The 18,124-nt window shown below is 47.4% G+C and overlaps 3 non-coding genes across 3 annotated transcripts; all 3 read left to right on the top strand.

The window, feature by feature from the left end:
- The first annotated feature begins 474 nt into the window (after positions 1-474).
- On the top strand, positions 475-546 carry Trnar-ucu (transfer RNA arginine (anticodon UCU)). Its single transcript has one exon. It is a non-coding gene; the product is annotated as a tRNA-Arg (tRNA).
- A 6,576-nt stretch (positions 547-7,122) lies between these two features.
- Trnar-ucu (transfer RNA arginine (anticodon UCU)) lies at positions 7,123-7,194 on the top strand. Its single transcript has one exon. It is a non-coding gene; the product is annotated as a tRNA-Arg (tRNA).
- Positions 7,195-17,584: 10,390 nt separating this feature from the next.
- Trnar-ucu (transfer RNA arginine (anticodon UCU)) lies at positions 17,585-17,656 on the top strand. Its single transcript has one exon. It is a non-coding gene; the product is annotated as a tRNA-Arg (tRNA).
- The last annotated feature ends 468 nt before the right edge of the window (positions 17,657-18,124 follow it).

The raw sequence follows: 18,124 nt of genomic DNA, 5'->3' as shown, positions 1-18,124 counted from the left end.
CGCCCAGAAAGCCGAATTGGTAAGTCATTCGAGATCTAATCGAAAGGCGTGGGTTCGGTCCCCACTCTGGGCGCGTGTTTTTCTTTCTTTCTCATGTAAATAATACCAAAAAAATGTAACGTCACTAACGATAAAAAATAGTCTAATCATTCCCCTATGCCTTCTTTGGCGTTGTAGACTGCCGGCATTTATTTCTGTATTTCCTAACGAGCCCCTCATTTCTGAACCCTATTATCGTGCGAAAACTTACCGAGGGCCTCGGTTCTGGCAGCCTTAATGCCAAGGTAGCATAAGAGGGTTTTCCGCCAGTTAGCCGCTGATGACAGGCTGTAGACGTTCGCGTCACGCCCCGGGGGTTGAAAAAGAAGGTCCCCTTATCCCCGTGTAGTCTAAGTGGCGCTGGCTACCACCCTCAAGTGTCAGATACAGTTGTAGTTAATATAAATACCCCAGAAAGTGACGGAGAACAGAGTCGCCCAGATAGCCGAATTGGTAAGGCATTCGAGATCTAATCGAAAGGCGTGGGTTCGGTCCCCACTCTGGGCACGTGTTTTTCTTTCTTTCTTGCTCATGTAAATAATACCAAAAAAATGTAACGTCACTAACGATACAAAATAGTCTAATCATTCCCCTATGCTTTCTTTGGCGTTGTGGACTGCCGGCATTTATTTCTGTATTTCCTAACGAGCCCCTCATTTCTGAACCCTATTATCGTGCGAAAGCTTAACGAGGGCCTCGGTTCTGGCAGCCTTGATGCCAATTTTGCATAGGAGGGTTTCCCGCCAGTTAGCCGCTTATGACAGGCTGTAGACGTTCGCGACACGCCCCGGGGGTTGAAAAAGAAGGTCCCCTTCTCCCTGTGTAGTCTAAGTGGCGCTGGCTACCACCCTCAAGAGTCAGATACAGTTGGAGTGAATATAAATACCCCAGAAAGTGACGGAGAACACAGTCGCCCAGAAAGCCGAATTGGTAAGTCATTCGAGATCTAATCGAAAGGCGTGGGTTCGGTCCCCACTCTGGGCGCGTGTTTTTCTTTCTTTCTCATGTAAATAATACCAAAAAAATGTAACGTCACTAACAATTAAAAATATTCTAATCATTCCCCTATGCCTTCTTTGGCGTTGTAGGCTGCCGGCATTTATTTCTGTATTTCCTAACGAGCCCCTCATTTCTGAACCCTATTATCGTGCGAAAGCTTAGCGAGGGCCTCGGTTCTGGCAGCCTTGTTGCCAAGGTAGCATAAGAGGGTTTTCCACCAAATAGCCGCTTATGACAGGCTGTAGACGTTCGCGTCACGCCCCGGGGGTTGAAAAATAAGGTCCCCTTCTCCCCGTGTAGTTTAAGTGGCGCTGGCTACCACCCTCAAGCGTCAGATACAGTTGTAGTGAATATAAATACCCCAGAAAGTGACGGAGAACACAGTCGCCCAGATAGCCGAATTGTTAAGGCATTCGAGATCTAATCGAAAGGCGTGGGTTCGGTCCCCACTCTGGGCGCGTGTTTTTCTTTCTTTCTTTCTCATGTAAATAATAACAAAAAACAATGTAACGTCACTAACGATAAAAAATTGTCTAATCATTCCCCTATGCCTTGTTTGGCGTTGTAGGCTGCCGGCATTTATTTCTGTATTTCCTAACGAGCCCCTCATTTCTGAACCCTATATTCGTGCGAAAGCTTAGCGAGGGCCTCGGTTCTGGCAGCCTTGATGCCAAGGTAGCATAAGAGGGTTTCCTGCCAGTTAGCCACCTATGACAGGCTGTAGACGTTAACGTCACGCCCCGGGGGTTGAAAAAGAAGGTCCCCTTCTCCACGTGTAGTCTAAGTGGCGCTGGCTACCACCCTCAAGCGTCAGATACAGTTGTAGTAATTATATAAATACCCCAGAAAGTGACGGAGATCACAGTCGCCCAGAAAGCCGAATTGGTAAGGCATTCGAGATCTAATCGAAAGGCGTGGGTTCGGTCCCCACTCTGGGCGTGTGTTTTTCTTTCTTTCTCATGTAAATAATACCAAAAAAAATGTAACGTCACTAACAATTAAAAATATTCTAATCATTCCCCTATGCCTTCTTTGGCGTTGTAGACTGCCGGCATTTATTTCTGTATTTCCGAACGAGCCCCTCATTTCTGAACCCTATTATCGTGCGAAAGCTTAGCGAGGGCCTCAGTTCTGGCAGCCTTGATGCAAAGGTAGCATAAGAGGGTTTTCCACCAAATAGCCACTTATGACAGGCTGTAGACGTTCGCGTCACGCCCCGGGGGTTGAAAAAGAAGGTCCCCTTCTGCCCGTGTAGTCTAAGTGGCGCAGGCTACCACCCTCAAGCGTCAGATACAGTTGTAAATATAAATACCCGAGAAAGTGACGGAGAACACAGTCGCCCAGATAGCCGAATTGGTAAGGCATTCGAGATCTAATCGAAAGGCGTGGGTTCGGTCCCCACTCTGGGCGCGTGTTTTTCTTTCTTTCTCATGTAAATAATACCAAAAAAATGTAACGTCACTAACAATTAAAAATATTCTAATCATTCCCCTATGCCTTCTTTGGCGTTGTAGACTGCCGGCATTTATTTCTGTATTTCCTAATGAGCCCCTCATTTCTGAACCCTATTATCGTGCGAAAGCTTAGCGAGGGCCTCGGTTCTGGCAGCCTTGATGCCAAGGTAGCATAAGAGGGTTTCCCGCCAGTTAGCCGCTTATGACAGGCTGTAGACGTTCGCGTCCCGCCCCGGGGGTTGAAAAAGAAGGTCCCCTTCTCCCCGTGTAGTCTAAGTGGCGCTGGCTACCACCCTCAAGCGTCAGATACAGTTTTAGTAAATATAAATACCCCAGAAAGTCACGGAGAACACAGTCGCCCAGATAGCGGAATGGGTAAGGCATTCGAGATCTAATCGAAAGGCGTGGGTTCGGTCCCCACTCTGGGCGCGTGTTTTTCTTTCTTTCTGATGTAAATAATACAAAAAAAATGTAACGTCACTAACGATAAAAAATAGTCTAATCATTCCCCTATGTCTTCTTTGGCGTTGTAGACTGCCGGCATTTATTTCTGTATTTCCTAACGAGCCCCTCATTTCTGAACCCTATTATCGTGCGATAACTTACCGAGGGCCTCGGTTCTGGCAGCCTTGATGCCAAGGTAGCATAAGAGGGTTTTCCGCCAGTTAGCCGCTTATGACAGGCTGTAGACGTTCGCGTCACGCCCCGGGGGTTGAAAAAGAAGGTCCCCTTATCCCCGTGTAGTCTAAGTGGCGGTGGCTACCACCCTCAAGTGTCAGATACAGTTGTAGTTAATATAAATACCCCAGAAAGTGACGGAGAACACACTCACCCAGATAGCCGAATTGGTAAGGCATTCGAGATCTAATCGAAAGGCGTGGGTTCGGTCCCCACTCTGGGCACGTGTTTTTCTTTCTTTCTTTCTCATGTAAATAATACCAAAAAAATGTAACGTCACTAACGATACAAAATAGTCTAATCATTCCCCTATGCTTTCTTTGGCGTTGTGGACTGCCGGCATTTATTTCTGTATTTCCTAACGAGCCCCTCATTTCTGAACCCTATTATCGTGCGAAAGCTTAACGAGGGCCTCGGTTCTGGCAGCCTTGATGCCAAGGTTGCATAGGAGGGTTTCCCGCCAGTTAGCCGCTTATGACAGGCTGAAGACGTTCGCGTCACGCCCCGGGGGTTGAAAAAGAAGGTCCCCTTCTCCCCGTGTAGTCTAAGTGGCGCTGGCTACCACCCTCAAGCGTCAGATACAGTTGGAGTGAATATAAATACCCCAGAAAGTGACGGAGAACCCAGTCGCCCAGAAAGCCGAATTGGTAAGGCATTCGAGATCTAATCGAAAGGCGTGGGTTCGGTCCCCACTCTGGGCGCGTGTTTTTCTTTCTTTCTCATGTAAATAATACCAAAAAAAATGTAACGTCACTAACAATTAAAAATATTCTAATCATTCCCCTATGCCTTCTTTGGCGTTGTAGACTGCCGGCATTTATTTCTGTATTTCCGAACGAGCCCCTCATTTCTGAACCCTATTATCGTGCGAAAGCTTAGCGAGGGCCTCGGTTCTGGCAGCCTTGATGCCAAGGTAGCATAAGAGGGTTTTCCACCAAATAGCCGTTTATGACAGGCTGTAGACGTTCGCGTCACGCCCCGGGGGTTGAAAAAAAAGGTCCCCTTCTCCCCGTGTAGTCTAAGTGGCGCTGGCTACCACCCTCAAGCGTCAGATACAGTTGTAGTAAATATAAATACCCCAGAAAGTGACGGAGAACACAGTCGCCCAGATAGCCGAATTGGTAAGGCATTCGAGATGTAATAGAAAGGCGTGGGTTCGGCACCACTCTGGGGGCGTGTTTTTCTTTCTTTCTTTCTCATGTAAATAATAACAAAAAAATGTAACGTCACTAACGATAAAAAATAGTCCATCCCCTATGCCTTGTTTGGCGTTGTAGATGGCCGGCATTTATTTCTGTATTTCCTAACGAGCCCCTCATTTCTGAACCCTATTATCGTGCGAAAGCTTAGCGAGGGCCTCGGTTCTGGCTGCCTTGATGCCAAGGTAGCATAAAAGGGTTTCCCGCCAGTTAGCCGCTTATGACAGGCTGTAGACGTTCGCGTCACGCCCCGGGGGTTGAAAAAGAAGGTCCCCTTCTCCCCGTGTAGTCTAAGTGGCGATGGCTACCACCCTCAAGCATCAGATACAGTTGTAGTAAATATAAATACCCCAGAAAGTGACGGAGAACACAGTCGCCCAGATAGCCGAATTGGTAAGGCATTCGAGATCTAATCGAAAGGCGTGGGTTCGGTCCCCACTCTGGGCGCGTGTTTTTCTTTCTTTCTTCCTCATGTAAAAATAACAAAAAAATGTAACGTCACTAACGATAAAAAATAGTCTAATCATTCCCCTATGCCTTCTTTGGCGTTGTAGACTGCCGGCATTTATTTCTGTATTTCCTAACGAGCCCCTCATTTCTGAACCCTATTATCGTGCGAAAGCTTAGCGAGGGCCTCGGTTCTGGCAGCCTTGATGCCAAGGTAGCATAAGAGGGTTTCCCGCCAGTTAGCCGCTTATGACAGGCTGTAGACGTTCGCGTCACGCCCCGGGGGTTGAAAAAGAAGGTCCCCTTCTCCCCGTGTAGTCTAAGTGGCGCTGGCTACCACCCTCAAGCGTCAGATACAGTTGTAGTAAATATAAATACCCCAGAAAGTCACGGACAACACAGTCGCCCAGATAGCCGAATGGGTAAGGCATTCGAGATCTAATCGAAAGGCGTGGGTTCGGTCCCCACTCTGGCCGCGTGTTTTTCTTTCTTTCTGATGTAAATAATACAAAAAAAAAATGTAACGTCACTAACGATAAAAAATAGTCTAATCATTCCCCTATGGGTTCTTTGGCGTTGTAGACTGCCGGCATTTATTTCTGTATTTCCTAACGAGCCCCTCATTTCTGAACCCTATTATCGTGCGAAAGCTTAGCGAGGGCCTCGGTTCTGGCAGCCTTGATGCCAAGGTAGCATGAGAGGGTTTCCCGCAAGTTAGCGGCTTATGATAGGCTGTAGACGTTCGCGTCACGTCCCGGGGGTTGAAAAATAAGGTCCCCTTCTCCCCGTGTAGTTTAAGTGGCGCTGGCTACCACCCTCAAGCGTCAGATACAGTTGTAGTAAATATAAATACCCCAGAAAGTGACGGAGAACACAGTCGCCCAGATAGCCGAATTGTTAAGGCATTCGAGATCTAATCGAAAGGCGTAGGTTCGGTCGCCACTCTGGGCGCGCGTTTTTCTTTCTTTCTTTCTCATGTAAATAATAACAAAAAAAATGTAACGTCACTAACGATAAAAAATTGTCTAATCATTCCCCTATGCCTTCTTTGGCGTTGTAGGCTGCCGGCATTTATTTCTGTATTTCCTAACGAGCCCCTCATTTCTGAACCCTATTATCGTGCGAAAGCTTAGCGAGGGCCTCGGTTCTGGCAGCCTTGATGCCAAGGTAGCATGAGAGGGTTTCCCGCAAGTTAGCGGCTTATGATAGGCTGTAGACGTTCGCGTCACGTCCCGGGGGTTGAAAAATAAGGTCCCCTTCTCCCCGTGTAGTTTAAGTGGTGCTGGCTACCACCCTCAAGCGTCAGATACAGTTTTAGTAAATATACATACCCCAGAAAGTGACGGAAAACACAGTCGCCCAGATAGCCGAATTAGTAAGGCATTCGAGATCTAATCGAAAGGCGTGGGTTCGGTCCCCACTCTGGGCGCGTGTTTTTCTTTCTTTCTTTCTCATGTAAATAATAACAAAAAAAATGTAACGTCACTAACGATAAAAAATTGTCTAATCATTCCCCTATGCCTTCTTTGGCGTTGTAGGCTGCCGGCATTTATTTCTGTATTTCCTAACGAGCCCCTCATTTCTGAACCCTATATTCGTGCGAAAGCTTAGCGAGGGCCTCGGTTCTGGCAGCCTTGATGCCAAGGTAGCATAAGAGGGTTTCCTGCCAGTTAGCCGCTTATGACAGGCTGTAGACGTTAACGTCACGCCCCGGGGGTTGAAAAAGAAGGTCCCCTTCTCCACGTGTAGTCTAAGTGGCGCTGGCTACCACCCTCAAGCGTCAGATACAGTTGTAGTAAATATAAATACCCCAGAAAGTGACGGAGATCACAGTCGCCCAGAAAGCCGAATTGGTAAGGCATTCGAGATCTAATCGAAAGGCGTGGGTTCGGTCCCCACTCTGGGCGTGTGTTTTTCTTTCTTTCTCATGTAAATAATACCAAAAAAAATGTAACGTCACTAACAATTAAAAATATTCTAATCATTCCCCTATGCCTTCTTTGGCGTTGTAGACTGCCGGCATTTATTTCTGTATTTCCGAACGAGCCCCTCATTTCTGAACCCTATTATCGTGCGAAAGCTTAGCGAGGGCCTCGGTTCTAGCAGCCTTGATGCCAAGGTAGCATAAGAGGGTTTTCCACCAAATAGCCACTTATGACAGGCTGTAGACGTTCGCGTCACGCCCCGGGGGTTGAAAAAGAAGGTCCCCTTCTGCCAGTGTAGTCTAAGTGGCGCAGGCTACCACCCTCAAGCGTCAGATACAGTTGTAAATATAAATACCCGAGAAAGTGACGGAGAACACAGTCGCCCAGATAGCCGAATTGGTAAGGCATTCGAGATCTAATCGAAAGGCGTGGGTTCGGTCCCCACTCTGGGCACGTGTTTTTCTTTCTTTCTTTCTCATGTAAATAATACAAAAAAAATGTAACGTCATTAACGATACAAAATAGTCTAATCATTCCCCTATGCCTTCTTTGGCGTTGTAGACTGCCGGCATTTATTTCTGTATTTCCTAACGAGCCCCTCATTTCTGAACCCTATTATCGTGCGAAAGCTTAGCGAGGGCCTCGGTTCTGGCAGCCTTGATGCCAAGGTAGCATAAGAGGGTTTTCTGCCAGTTAGCCGCTTATGACAGGCTGTAGACGTTCGCGTCACGCCCCGGGGGTTGAAAAAGAAGGTCCCCTTCTCCCCGTGTAGTCTAAGTGGCGCTGGCTACCACCCTCAAGCGTCAGATACAGTTGTAGTAAATATAAATACCCCAGAAAGTCACGGAGAACACAGTCGCCCAGATAGCCGAATTGGTAAGGCATTCGAGATCTAATCGAAAGGCGTGGGTTCGGTCCCCACTCTGGGCGCGTGTTTTTCTTTCTTTCTTTCTCATGTAAATAATAACAAAAAAATGTAACGTCACTAACGATAAAAAATAGTCCATCCCCTATGCCTTCTTTGGCGTTGTAGACGGCCGGCATTTATTTCTGTATTTCCTAACGAGCCCCTCATTTCTGCCCCCTATTATCGTGCGAAAGCTTAGCGAGGGCCTCGGTTCTGGCAGCCTTGATGCCAAGGTAGCAATAAGAGGGTTTCCCGCCAGTTAGCCGCTTATGACAGGCTGTAGACGTTCGCGTCACGCCCCGGGGGTTGAAAAAGAAGGTCCCCTTCTCCCCGTGTAGTCTAAGTGGCGATGGCTACCACCCTCAAGCGTCAGATACAGTTGTATTAAATATAAATACGCCAGAAAGTGACGGAGAACACAGTCGCCCAGATAGACGAATTGGTAAGGCATTCGAGATCTAATCGAAAGGCGTGGGTTCGGTCCCCACTCTGGGCACGTGTTTTTCTTTCTTTGTTTCTCATGTACATAATAACAAAAAAAATGTAACGTCAATAACGATAAAAAATAGTCTAATCATTCCCCTATGCCTTCTTTGGCATTGTAGACTGCCGGAATTTATTTCTGTATTTGCTAACGAGCCCCTCATTTCTGAACCCTATTATCGTGCGAAAGCTTAGCGAGGGCCTCGGTTCTGGCTGCCTTGATGCCAAGGTAGCATAAAAGGGTTTCCCACCAGTTAGCCGCTTATGACAGGCTGTAGACGTTCGCGTCACGCCCCGGGGGTTGAAAGAGAAGCTCCCCTTCTCCCCGTGTAGTCTAAGTGGCGCTGGCTACCACCCTCAAGTGTCAGATACAGTTATAGTAAATATAAATACCCGAGAAAGTGACGGAGAACACAGTCGCCCAGATAGCCGAATTGGTAAGGCATTCGAGATCTAATCGAAAGGCGTGGGTTCGGTCCCCACTCTGGGCGCGTGTTTTTCTTTCTTTCTTTTTCATGTAAATAATAACAAAAAAATGTAACGTCACTAACGATAAAAATAGTCTAATCATTCCCCTATGCCTTTTTGGCGTTGTGGACCGCCGGCATTTATTTCGGTATTTCCTAACGAGCCCCTCATTTCTGAACCCTATTATCGTGCGAAAGCTTAGCGAGGGCCTCGGTTCTGGCAGCCTTGATGCCAAGGTAGCAATAAGAGGGTTTCCCGCCAGTTAGCCGCTTATGACAGGCTGTAGACGTTCGCGTCACGCCCCGGGGGTTGAAAAAGAAGGTCCCCTTCTCCCCGTGTAGTCTAAGTGGCGATGGCTACCACCCTCAAGCGTCAGATACAGTTGTATTAAATATAAATACGCCAGAAAGTGACGGAGAACACAGTCGCCCAGATAGACGAATTGGTAAGGCATTCGAGATCTAATCGAAAGGCGTGGGTTCGGTCCCCACTCTGGGCGCGTGTTTTTCTATCTTTCTTCCTCATGTAAAAATAACAAAAAAATGTAACGTCACTAACGATAAAAAATAGTCTAATCATTCCCCTATGCCTTCTTTGGCGTTGTAGACTGCCGGCATTTATTTCTGTATTTCCTAACGAGCCCCTCATTTCTGAACCCTATTATCGTGCGAAAGCTTAGCGAGGGCCTCGGTTCTGGCAGCCTTGATCTCAAGGTAGCATAAGAGGGTTTCCCGCCAGTTAGTCGCTTATGACAGGCTGTAGACGTTCGCGTCACGCCCCGGGGGTTGAAAAAGAAGGTCCCCTTCTCCCCGTGTAGTCTAAGTGGCGCTGGCTACCACCCTCAAGCGTCAGATACAGTTGTAATAAATATAAATACCCCAGAAAGTGACGGAGAACACAGTCTCCCAGATAGCCGAATTGGTAAGGCATTCGAGATTTAATCGAAGGGCGTGGGTTCAGTCCCCACTCTGGGCTCGTGTTTTTCTTTCTTTCTTTCTCATGTAAATAATAACAAAAAATGTAACGTCACTAACGATAAAAAATAGTCTAATCATTCCCCTATGCCTTCTTTGGCGTTGTAGACTGCCGGCATTTATTTCTGTATTTCCGAACGAGCCCCTCATTTCTGAACCCTATTATCGTGCGAAAACTTACCGAGGGCCTCGGTTCTGGCAGCCTTGATGCCAAGGTAGCATAAGAGGGTTTTCCGCCAGTTAGCCGCTTATGACAGGCTGTAGACGTTCGCGTCACGCCCCGGGGGTTAAAAAAGAAGGTCCCCTTATCCCCGCGTAGTCTAAGTGGCGCTGGCTACCACCCTCAAGTGTCAGATACAGTTATAGTTAATATATAAATACCCCAGAAAGTGACGGAGAACACAGTCGCCCTTATAGCCGAATTATTAAGGCATTCGAGATCTAATCGAAAGGCGTGGGTTCGGTCCCCACTCTGGGCACGTGTTTTTCTTTCTTTCTTTCTCATGTAAATAATACCAAAAAAAAATGTAACGTCACTAACGATACAAAATAGTCTAATCATTCCCCTATGCTTTCTTTGGCGTTGTAGACTGCTGGCATTTATTTCTGTATTTCCTTACGAGCCCCTCATTTCTGAACCCTATTATCGTGCGAAAGCTTAACGAGGGCCTCGGTTCTGGCAGCCTTGATGCCAAGGTTGCATAGGAGGGTTTCCCGCCAGTTAGCCGCTTATGACAGGCTGTAGACGTTCGCGTCACGCCCCGGGGGTTGAAAAAGAAGGTCCCCTTCTCCCCGTGTAGTCTAAGTGGCGCTGGCTACCACCCTCAAGCGTCAGATACAGTTGGAGTGAATATAAATACCCCAGAAAGTGACGGAGAACACAGTCGCCCAGAAAGCCGAATTGGTAAGGCATTCGAGATCTAATCGAAAGGCATGGGTTCGGTCCCCACTCTGGGCGTGTGTTTTTCTTTCTTTCTTTCTCATGTAAATAATAATAAAAAAAATGTAACATCACTAACGATAAAAAATAGTCTAATCATTCCCCTATGCCTTCTTTGGCGTTGTAGACTGCCGGCATTTATTTCTGTATTTCCTAACCATCCCCTCATTTCTGAACCCTATATTCGTGCGAAAGCTTAGCGAGGGCCTCGATTCTGGCAGCCTTGATGCCAAGGTAGCATAAGAGGGTTTCCTGCCAGTTAGCCGCTTATGACAGGCTGTAGACGTTAACGTCACGCCCCGGGGGTTGAAAAAGAAGGTCCCCTTCTCCCCGTGTAGTCTAAGTGGCGCTGGCTACCACCCTCAAGCGTCAGATACAGTTGTAGTAAATATAAATACCCCAGAAAGTGACGGAGAACACAGTCGCCCAGATAGCCGAATTGGTAAGGCATTCGAGATCTAATCGAAAGGCGTGGGTTCGGTCCCCACTCTGGGCGCGTGTTTTTCTTTCTTTCTCATGTAAATAATAATAAAAAAATTGTAACGTCACTAACGATAAAAAATAGTCTAATCATTCCCCTATGCCTTCTTTGGCATTGTAGACTGCCGGCATTTATTTCTGTATTTCCTAACGAGCCCCTCATTTCTGAACCCTATTATCGTGCGAAAGCTTAGCGAGGGCCTCGGTTCTGGCAGCCTTGATGCCAAGGTAGCATAAGAGGGTTTTCCGCCAGTTAGCCGCTTATGACAGGCTGTAGACGTTCGCGTCACGCCCCGGGGGTTGAAAAAGAAGGTCCCCTTCTCCCCGTGTAGTCTAAGTGGCGCTGGCTACCACCCTCAAGCGTCAGATACAGTTGTATTAAATATAAATACCCCAGAAAGTGACGGAGAACACAGTCGCCCAGATAGCCGAATTGGTAAGGCATTCGAGATCTAATCGAAAGGCGTGGGTTCGGTCCCCACTCTGGGCGCGTGTTTTTCTTTCTTTCTTTCACATGTAAATATTAACAAAAAAAATGTAACGTCACTAACGATAAAAAAATAGTCTATCCCCTATGCCATCTTTGGCGTTGTAGACGGCCGGCATTTATTTCTGTATTTCCTAACGAGGCCCTCATTTCTGAACCCTATTATCGTGCGAAAGCTTATCGAGGGCCTCGGTTCTGGCAGCCTTGATGCCAAGGTAGCATAAGAGGGTTTTCCACCAAATAGCCGCTTATGACAGGCTGTAGACGTTCGCGTCACGCCCCTTGGGTTGAAAAAGAAGGTCCCCTTCTCCCCGTGTAGTCTAAGTGGCGCTGGCTACCACCCTCAAGCGTCAGATACAGTTGTAGTAAATATAAATACCCGAGAAAGTCACAGAGAACACAGTCGTCCAGATAGCCGAATTGGTAGGCATTCGAGATCTAATCGAAAGGCGTGGGTTCGGTCCCCACTCTGGGCGCGTGTTTTTCTTTCTTTCTGATGTAAATAATACAAAAAAAATGTAACGTCACTAACGATAAAAAATAGTCTAATCATTCCCCTATGCCTTCTTTGGCGTTGTAGACTGCCGGCATTTATTTCTGTATTTCCTAACGAGCCCCTCATTTCTGAACCCTATTATCGTGCGAAAGCTTACCGAGGGCCTCGGTTCTGGCAGCCTTGATGCCAAGGTAGCATGAGAGGGTTTCCCGCCAGTTAGCCGGTTATGACAGGCTGTAGACGTTCGCGTCACGCCACGATGTTGAAAAAGAAGGTCCCCTTCTCCCCGTGTAGTCTAAGTGTGGCGCTGGCTACCACCCTCAAGCGTCCGATACAGTTGTAGTATATATAAATACCCCAGAAAGTGACGGAGAACACAGTCGCCCAGATAGCCGAATTGGTAAGGCATTCGAGATCTAATAGAAAGGCGTGGGTTCGGTCCCCACTCTGGGCGCGTGTTTTTCTTTCTTTCTTTCTCATGTAAATAATAACAAAAAAATGTAACGTCACTAACGATAAAAAATAGTCCATCCCCTATGCCTTCTTTGGCGTTGTAGACGGCTGGCATTTATTTCTGTATTTCCTAACGAGCCCCTCATTTCTGCACCCTATTATCGTGCGAAAGCTCAGCGAGGGCCTCGGTTCTGGCAGCCTTGATGCCAAGGTAGCATAAGAGGGTTTCCCGCCAGTTAGCCGCTAATGAGAGGCTGTAGACGTTCGCGTCACGCCCCTTGGGTTGAAAAAGAAGGTCCCCTTCTCCCCGTGTAGTCTAAGTGGCGCTGGCTACCACCCTCAAGCATCAGATACAGTTGTAGTATATATAAATACCCCAGAAAGTGACGGAGAACACAGTCGCCCAGATAGCCGAATTGGTAAGGCATTCGAGATCTAATCGAAAGGCCTGGGTTCGGTCCCCACTCTGGGCGCGTGTTTTTCTTTCTTTCTTTCTCATGTAAATAATAACAAAAAAAATGTAACGTCACTAACGATAAAAAATAGTCTAATAATTCCCCTATGCCTTTTTGGCGTTGCAGACTGCCGGCATTTATTTCTGTATTTCCTAACGAGCCCCTCTTTTCTGAACCCTATTATCGTGCGAAAGCTTAGCGAGGGCCTCGGTTCTGGCAGCCTTGATGCCAAGGTAGCAATAAGAGGGTTTCCCGCCAGTTAGCCGCTTATGACAGGCTGTAGACGTTCGTGTCACGCCCCGGGGGTTGAAAAAGAAGGTCCCCTTCTCCCCGTGTAGTCTAAGTGGCGCTGGCTACCACCCTGAAGCGTCAGATTCAGTTGGAGTAAATATAAATACCCCAGAAAGTGACGGAGAACACAGTCGCCCAGATAGCCGAATTGGTAAGGCATTCGAGATCTAATCGAAAGGCGTGGGTTCGGTCCCTACTCTGGGCGCGTGTTTTTCTTTCTTTCTTTCTCATGTAAATAATAATAAAAAAATTGTAACGTCACTAACGATAAAAAATAGTCTAATCATTCCCCTATGCCTTCTTTGGCGTTGTAGACTGCCGGCATTTATTTCTGTATTTCCGAACGAGCCCCTCATTTCTGAACCCTATATTCGTGCGAAAGCTTAGCGAGGGCCTCGATTCTGGCAGCCTTGATGCCAAGGTAGCATAAGAGGGTTTCCTGCCAGTTAGCCGCTTATGACAGGCTGTAGACGTTAACGTCACGCCCCGGGGGTTGAAAAAGAAGGTCCCCTTCTCCCCGTGTAGTCTAAGTGGCGCTGGCTACCACCCTCAAGCGTCAGATACAGTTGTAGTAAATATAAATACCCCAGAAAGTGACGGAGAACACAGTCGCCCAGATAGCCGAATTGGTAAGGCATTCGAGATCTAATCGAAAGGCGTGGGTTCGGTCCCCACTCTGGGCGCGTGTTTTTCTTTCTTTCTTTCTCATGTAAATAATAATAAAAAAATTGTAACGTCACTAACGATAAAAAATAGTCTAATCATTCCCCTATGCCTTCTTTGGCATTGTAGACTGCCGGCATTTATTTCTGTATTTCCTAACGAGCCCCTCATTTCTGAACCCTATTATCGTGCGAAAGCTTAGCGAGGGCCTCGGTTCTGGCAGCCTTGATGCCAAGGTAGCATAAGAGGGTTGCCCGCCAGTTAACCGCTTATGACAGGCTGTAGACGTTCGCGTCACGCCCCGGGGGTTGAAAAAGAAGGTCCCCTTCTCCCCGTGTAGTCTAAGTGGCGCTGGCTACCACCCTCAAGCGTCAGATACAGTTGTATTAAATATAAATACCCCAGAAAGTGACGGAGAACACAGTCGCCCAGATAGCCGAATTGGTAAGGCATTCGAGATCTAATAGAAAGGCGTGGGTTCGGTCCCCACTCTGGGCGCGTGTTTTTCTTTCTTTCTTTCACATGTAAATATTAACAAAAAAAATGTAACGTCACTAACGATAAAAAATAGTCTATCCCCTATGCCATCTTTGGCGTTGTAGACGGCCGGCATTTATTTCTGTATTTCCTAACGAGGCCTTCATTTCTGAACCCTATTATCGTGCGAAAGCTTACCGAGGGCCTCGGTTCTGGCAGCCTTGATGCCAAGGTAGCATAAGAGGGTTTTCCACCAAATAGCCGCTTATGACAGGCTGTAGACGTTCGCGTCACGCCCCTTGGGTTGAAAAAGAAGGTCCCCTTCTCCCCGTGTAGTCTAAGTGGCGCTGGCTACCACCCTCAAGCGTCAGATACAGTTGTAGTAAATATAAATACCCGAGAAAGTCACAGAGAACACAGTCGTCCAGATAGCCGAATTGGTAAGGCATTCGAGATCTAATCGAAAGGCGTGGGTTCGGTCCCCACTCTGGGCGCGTGTTTTTCTTTCTTTCTGATGTAAATAATACAAAAAAATGTAACGTCACTAACGATAAAAAATAGTCTAATCATTCCCCTATGCCTTCTTTGGCGTTGTAGACTGCCGGCATTTATTTCTGTATTTCCTAACGAGCCCCTCATTTCTGAACCCTATTATCGTGCGAAAGCTTACCGAGGGCCTCGGTTCTGGCAGCCTTGATGCCAAGGTAGCATGAGAGGGTTTCCCGCCAGTTAGCCGCTTATGACAGGCTGTAGACGTTCGCGTCACGCCACGGGGGTTGAAAAAGAAGGTCCCCTTCTCCCCGTGTAGTCTAAGTGTGGCGCTGGCTACCACCCTCAAGCGTCCGATACAGTTGTAGTATATATAAATACCCCAGAAAGTGACGGAGAACACAGTCGCCCAGATAGCCGAATTGGTAAGGCATTCGAGATCTAATAGAAAGGCGTGGGTTCTGTCCCCACTCTGTGCGCGTGTTTTTCTTTCTTTCTTTCTCATGTAAATAATAACAAAAAAATGTAACGTCACTAACGATAAAAAATAGTCCATCCCCTATGCCTTCTTTGGCGTTGTAGACGGCTGGCATTTATTTCTGTATTTCCTAACGAGCCCCTCATTTCTGCACCCTATTATCGTGCGAAAGCTTAGCGAGGGCCTCGGTTCTGGCAGCCTTGATGCCAAGGTAGCATAAGAGGGTTTCCCGCCAGTTAGCCGCTTATGAGAGGCTGTAGACGTTCGCGTCACGCCCCTTGGGTTGAAAAAGAAGGTCCCCTTCTCCCCGTGTAGTCTAAGTGGCGCTGGCTACCACCCTCAAGCGTCAGATACAGTTGAAGTAAATATAAATACCCCAGAAAGTGACGGAGAACACAGTCGCCCAGATAGCCGAATTGGTAAGGCATTCGAGATCTAATCGAAAGGCCTGGGTTCGGTCCCCACTCTGGGCGCGTGTTTTTCTTTCTTTCTCATGTAAATAATACCAAAAAAAATGTAACGTCACTAACAATTAAAAATATTCTAATCATTCCCCTATGCCTTCTTTGGCATTGTAGACTGCCGGCATTTATTTCTGTATTTCCTAACGAGCCCCTCATTTCTGAACCCTATTATCGTGCGAAAGCTTAGCGAGGGCCTCGGTTCTGGCAGCCTTGATGCCAAGGTAGCATAAGAGGGTTTCCCGCCAGTTAGCCGCTTATGACAGGCTGTAGACGTTCGCGTCACGCCCCGGGGGTTGAAAAAAAAGGTCCCCTTCTCCCCGTGTAGTCTAAGTGGCGCTGGCTACCACCCTCAAGCGTCAGATACAGTTTTAGTAAATATAAATACCCCAGAAAGTGACGGAGAACACAGTCGCCCAGATAGCCGAATTGTTAAGGCATTCGAGATCTAATCGAAAGGCGTGGGTTCGGTCCCCACTCTGGGCGCGCGTTTTTCTTTCTTTCTTTCTCATGTAAATAATAACAAAAAAAATGTAACGTCACTAACGATAAAAAATTGTCTAATCATTCCCCTATGCCTTCTTTGGCGTTGTAGGCTGCCGGAATTAATTTCTGTATTTCCTAACGAGCCCCTCATTTCTGAACCCTATTATCGTGCGAAAGCTTAGCGAGGGCCTCGGTTCTGGCAGCCTTGATGCCAAGGTAGCATGAGAGGGTTTCCCGCAAGTTAGCGGCTTATGATAGGCTGTAGACGTTCGCGTCACGTCCCGGGGGTTGAAAAATAAGGTCCCCTTCTCCCCGTGTAGTTTAAGTGGTGCTGGCTACCACCCTCAAGCGTCAGATGCAGTTTTAGTAAATATAAATACCCCAGAAAGTGACGGAAAACACAGTCGCCCAGATAGCCGAATTGGTAAGGCATTCGAGATCTAATCGAAAGGCGTGGGTTCGGTCCCCACTCTGGGCGCGTGTTTTTCTTTCTTTCTTTCTCATGTAAATAATAACAAAAAAAATGTAACGTCACTAACGATAAAAAATTGTCTAATCATTCCCCTATGCCTTCTTTGGCGTTGTAGGCTGCCGGCATTTATTTCTGTATTTCCTAACGAGCCCCTCATTTCTGAACCCTATATTCGTGCGAAAGCTTAGCGAGGGCCTCGGTTCTGGCAGCCTTGATGCCAAGGTAGCATAAGAGGGTTTCCTGCCAGTTAGCCGCTTATGACAGGCTGTAGACGTTAACGTCACGCCCCGGGGGTTGAAAAAGAAGGTCCCCTTCTCCACGTGTAGTCTAAGTGGCGCTGGCTACCACCCTCAAGCGTCAGATACAGTTGTAGTAAATATAAATACCCCAGAAAGTGACGGAGATCACAGTCGCCCAGAAAGCCGAATTGGTAAGGCATTCGAGATCTAATCGAAAGGCCTGGGTTCGGTCCCCACTCTGGGCGCGTGTTTTTCTTTCTTTCTCATGTAAATAATACCAAAAAAAATGTAACGTCACTAACAATTAAAAATATTCTAATCATTCCCCTATGCCTTCTTTGGCGTTGTAGACTGCCGGCATTTATTTCTGTATTTCCTAACGAGCCCCTCATTTCTGAACCCTATTATCGTGCGAAAGCTTAGCGAGGGCCTCGGTTCTGGCAGCCTTGATGCCAAGGTAGCATAAGAGGGTTTCCCGCCAGTTACCCGCTTATGACAGGCTGTAGACGTTCGCGTCACGCCCCGGGGGTTGAAAAAGAAGGTCCCCTTCTGCCAGTGTAGTCTAAGTGGCGCAGGCTACCACCCTCAAGCGTCAGATACAGTTGTAAATATAAATACCCGAGAAAGTGACGGAGAACACAGTCGCCCAGATAGCCGAATTGGTAAGGCATTCGAGATCTAATCGAAAGGCGTGGGTTCGGTCCCCACTCTGGGCACGTGTTTTTCTTTCTTTCTTTCTCATGTAAATAATACCAAAAAAAATGTAACGTCATTAACGATACAAAATAGTCTAATCATTCCCCTATGCCTTCTTTGGCGTTGTAGACTGCCGGCATTTATTTCTGTATTTCCTAACGAGCCCCTCATTTCTGAACCCTATTATCGTGCGAAAGCTTAGCGAGGGCCTCGGTTCTGGCAGCCTTGATGCCAAGGTAGCATAAGAGGGTTTTCCGCCAGTTAGCCGCTTATGACAGGCTGTAGACGTTCGCGTCACGCCCCGGGGGTTGAAAAAGAAGGTCCCCTTCTCCCCGTGTAGTCTAAGTGGCGCTGGCTACCACCCTCAAGCGTCAGATACAGTTGTAGTAAATATAAATACCCCAGAAAGTCACGGAGAACACAGTCGCCCAGATAGCCGAATTGGTAAGGCATTCGAGATCTAATCGAAAGGCGTGGGTTCGGTCCCC

The sequence above is a fragment of the Haemaphysalis longicornis genome, unplaced genomic scaffold, assembly GCF_048455015.1.
Source record: "Haemaphysalis longicornis isolate Haplotype H1 unplaced genomic scaffold, Haemaphysalis longicornis Haplotype H1 scaffold_11, whole genome shotgun sequence".
In the NCBI taxonomy this organism is placed as follows: domain Eukaryota; kingdom Metazoa; phylum Arthropoda; class Arachnida; order Ixodida; family Ixodidae; genus Haemaphysalis; species Haemaphysalis longicornis.
This window is presented reverse-complemented; position numbering and strand designations above follow the sequence as displayed.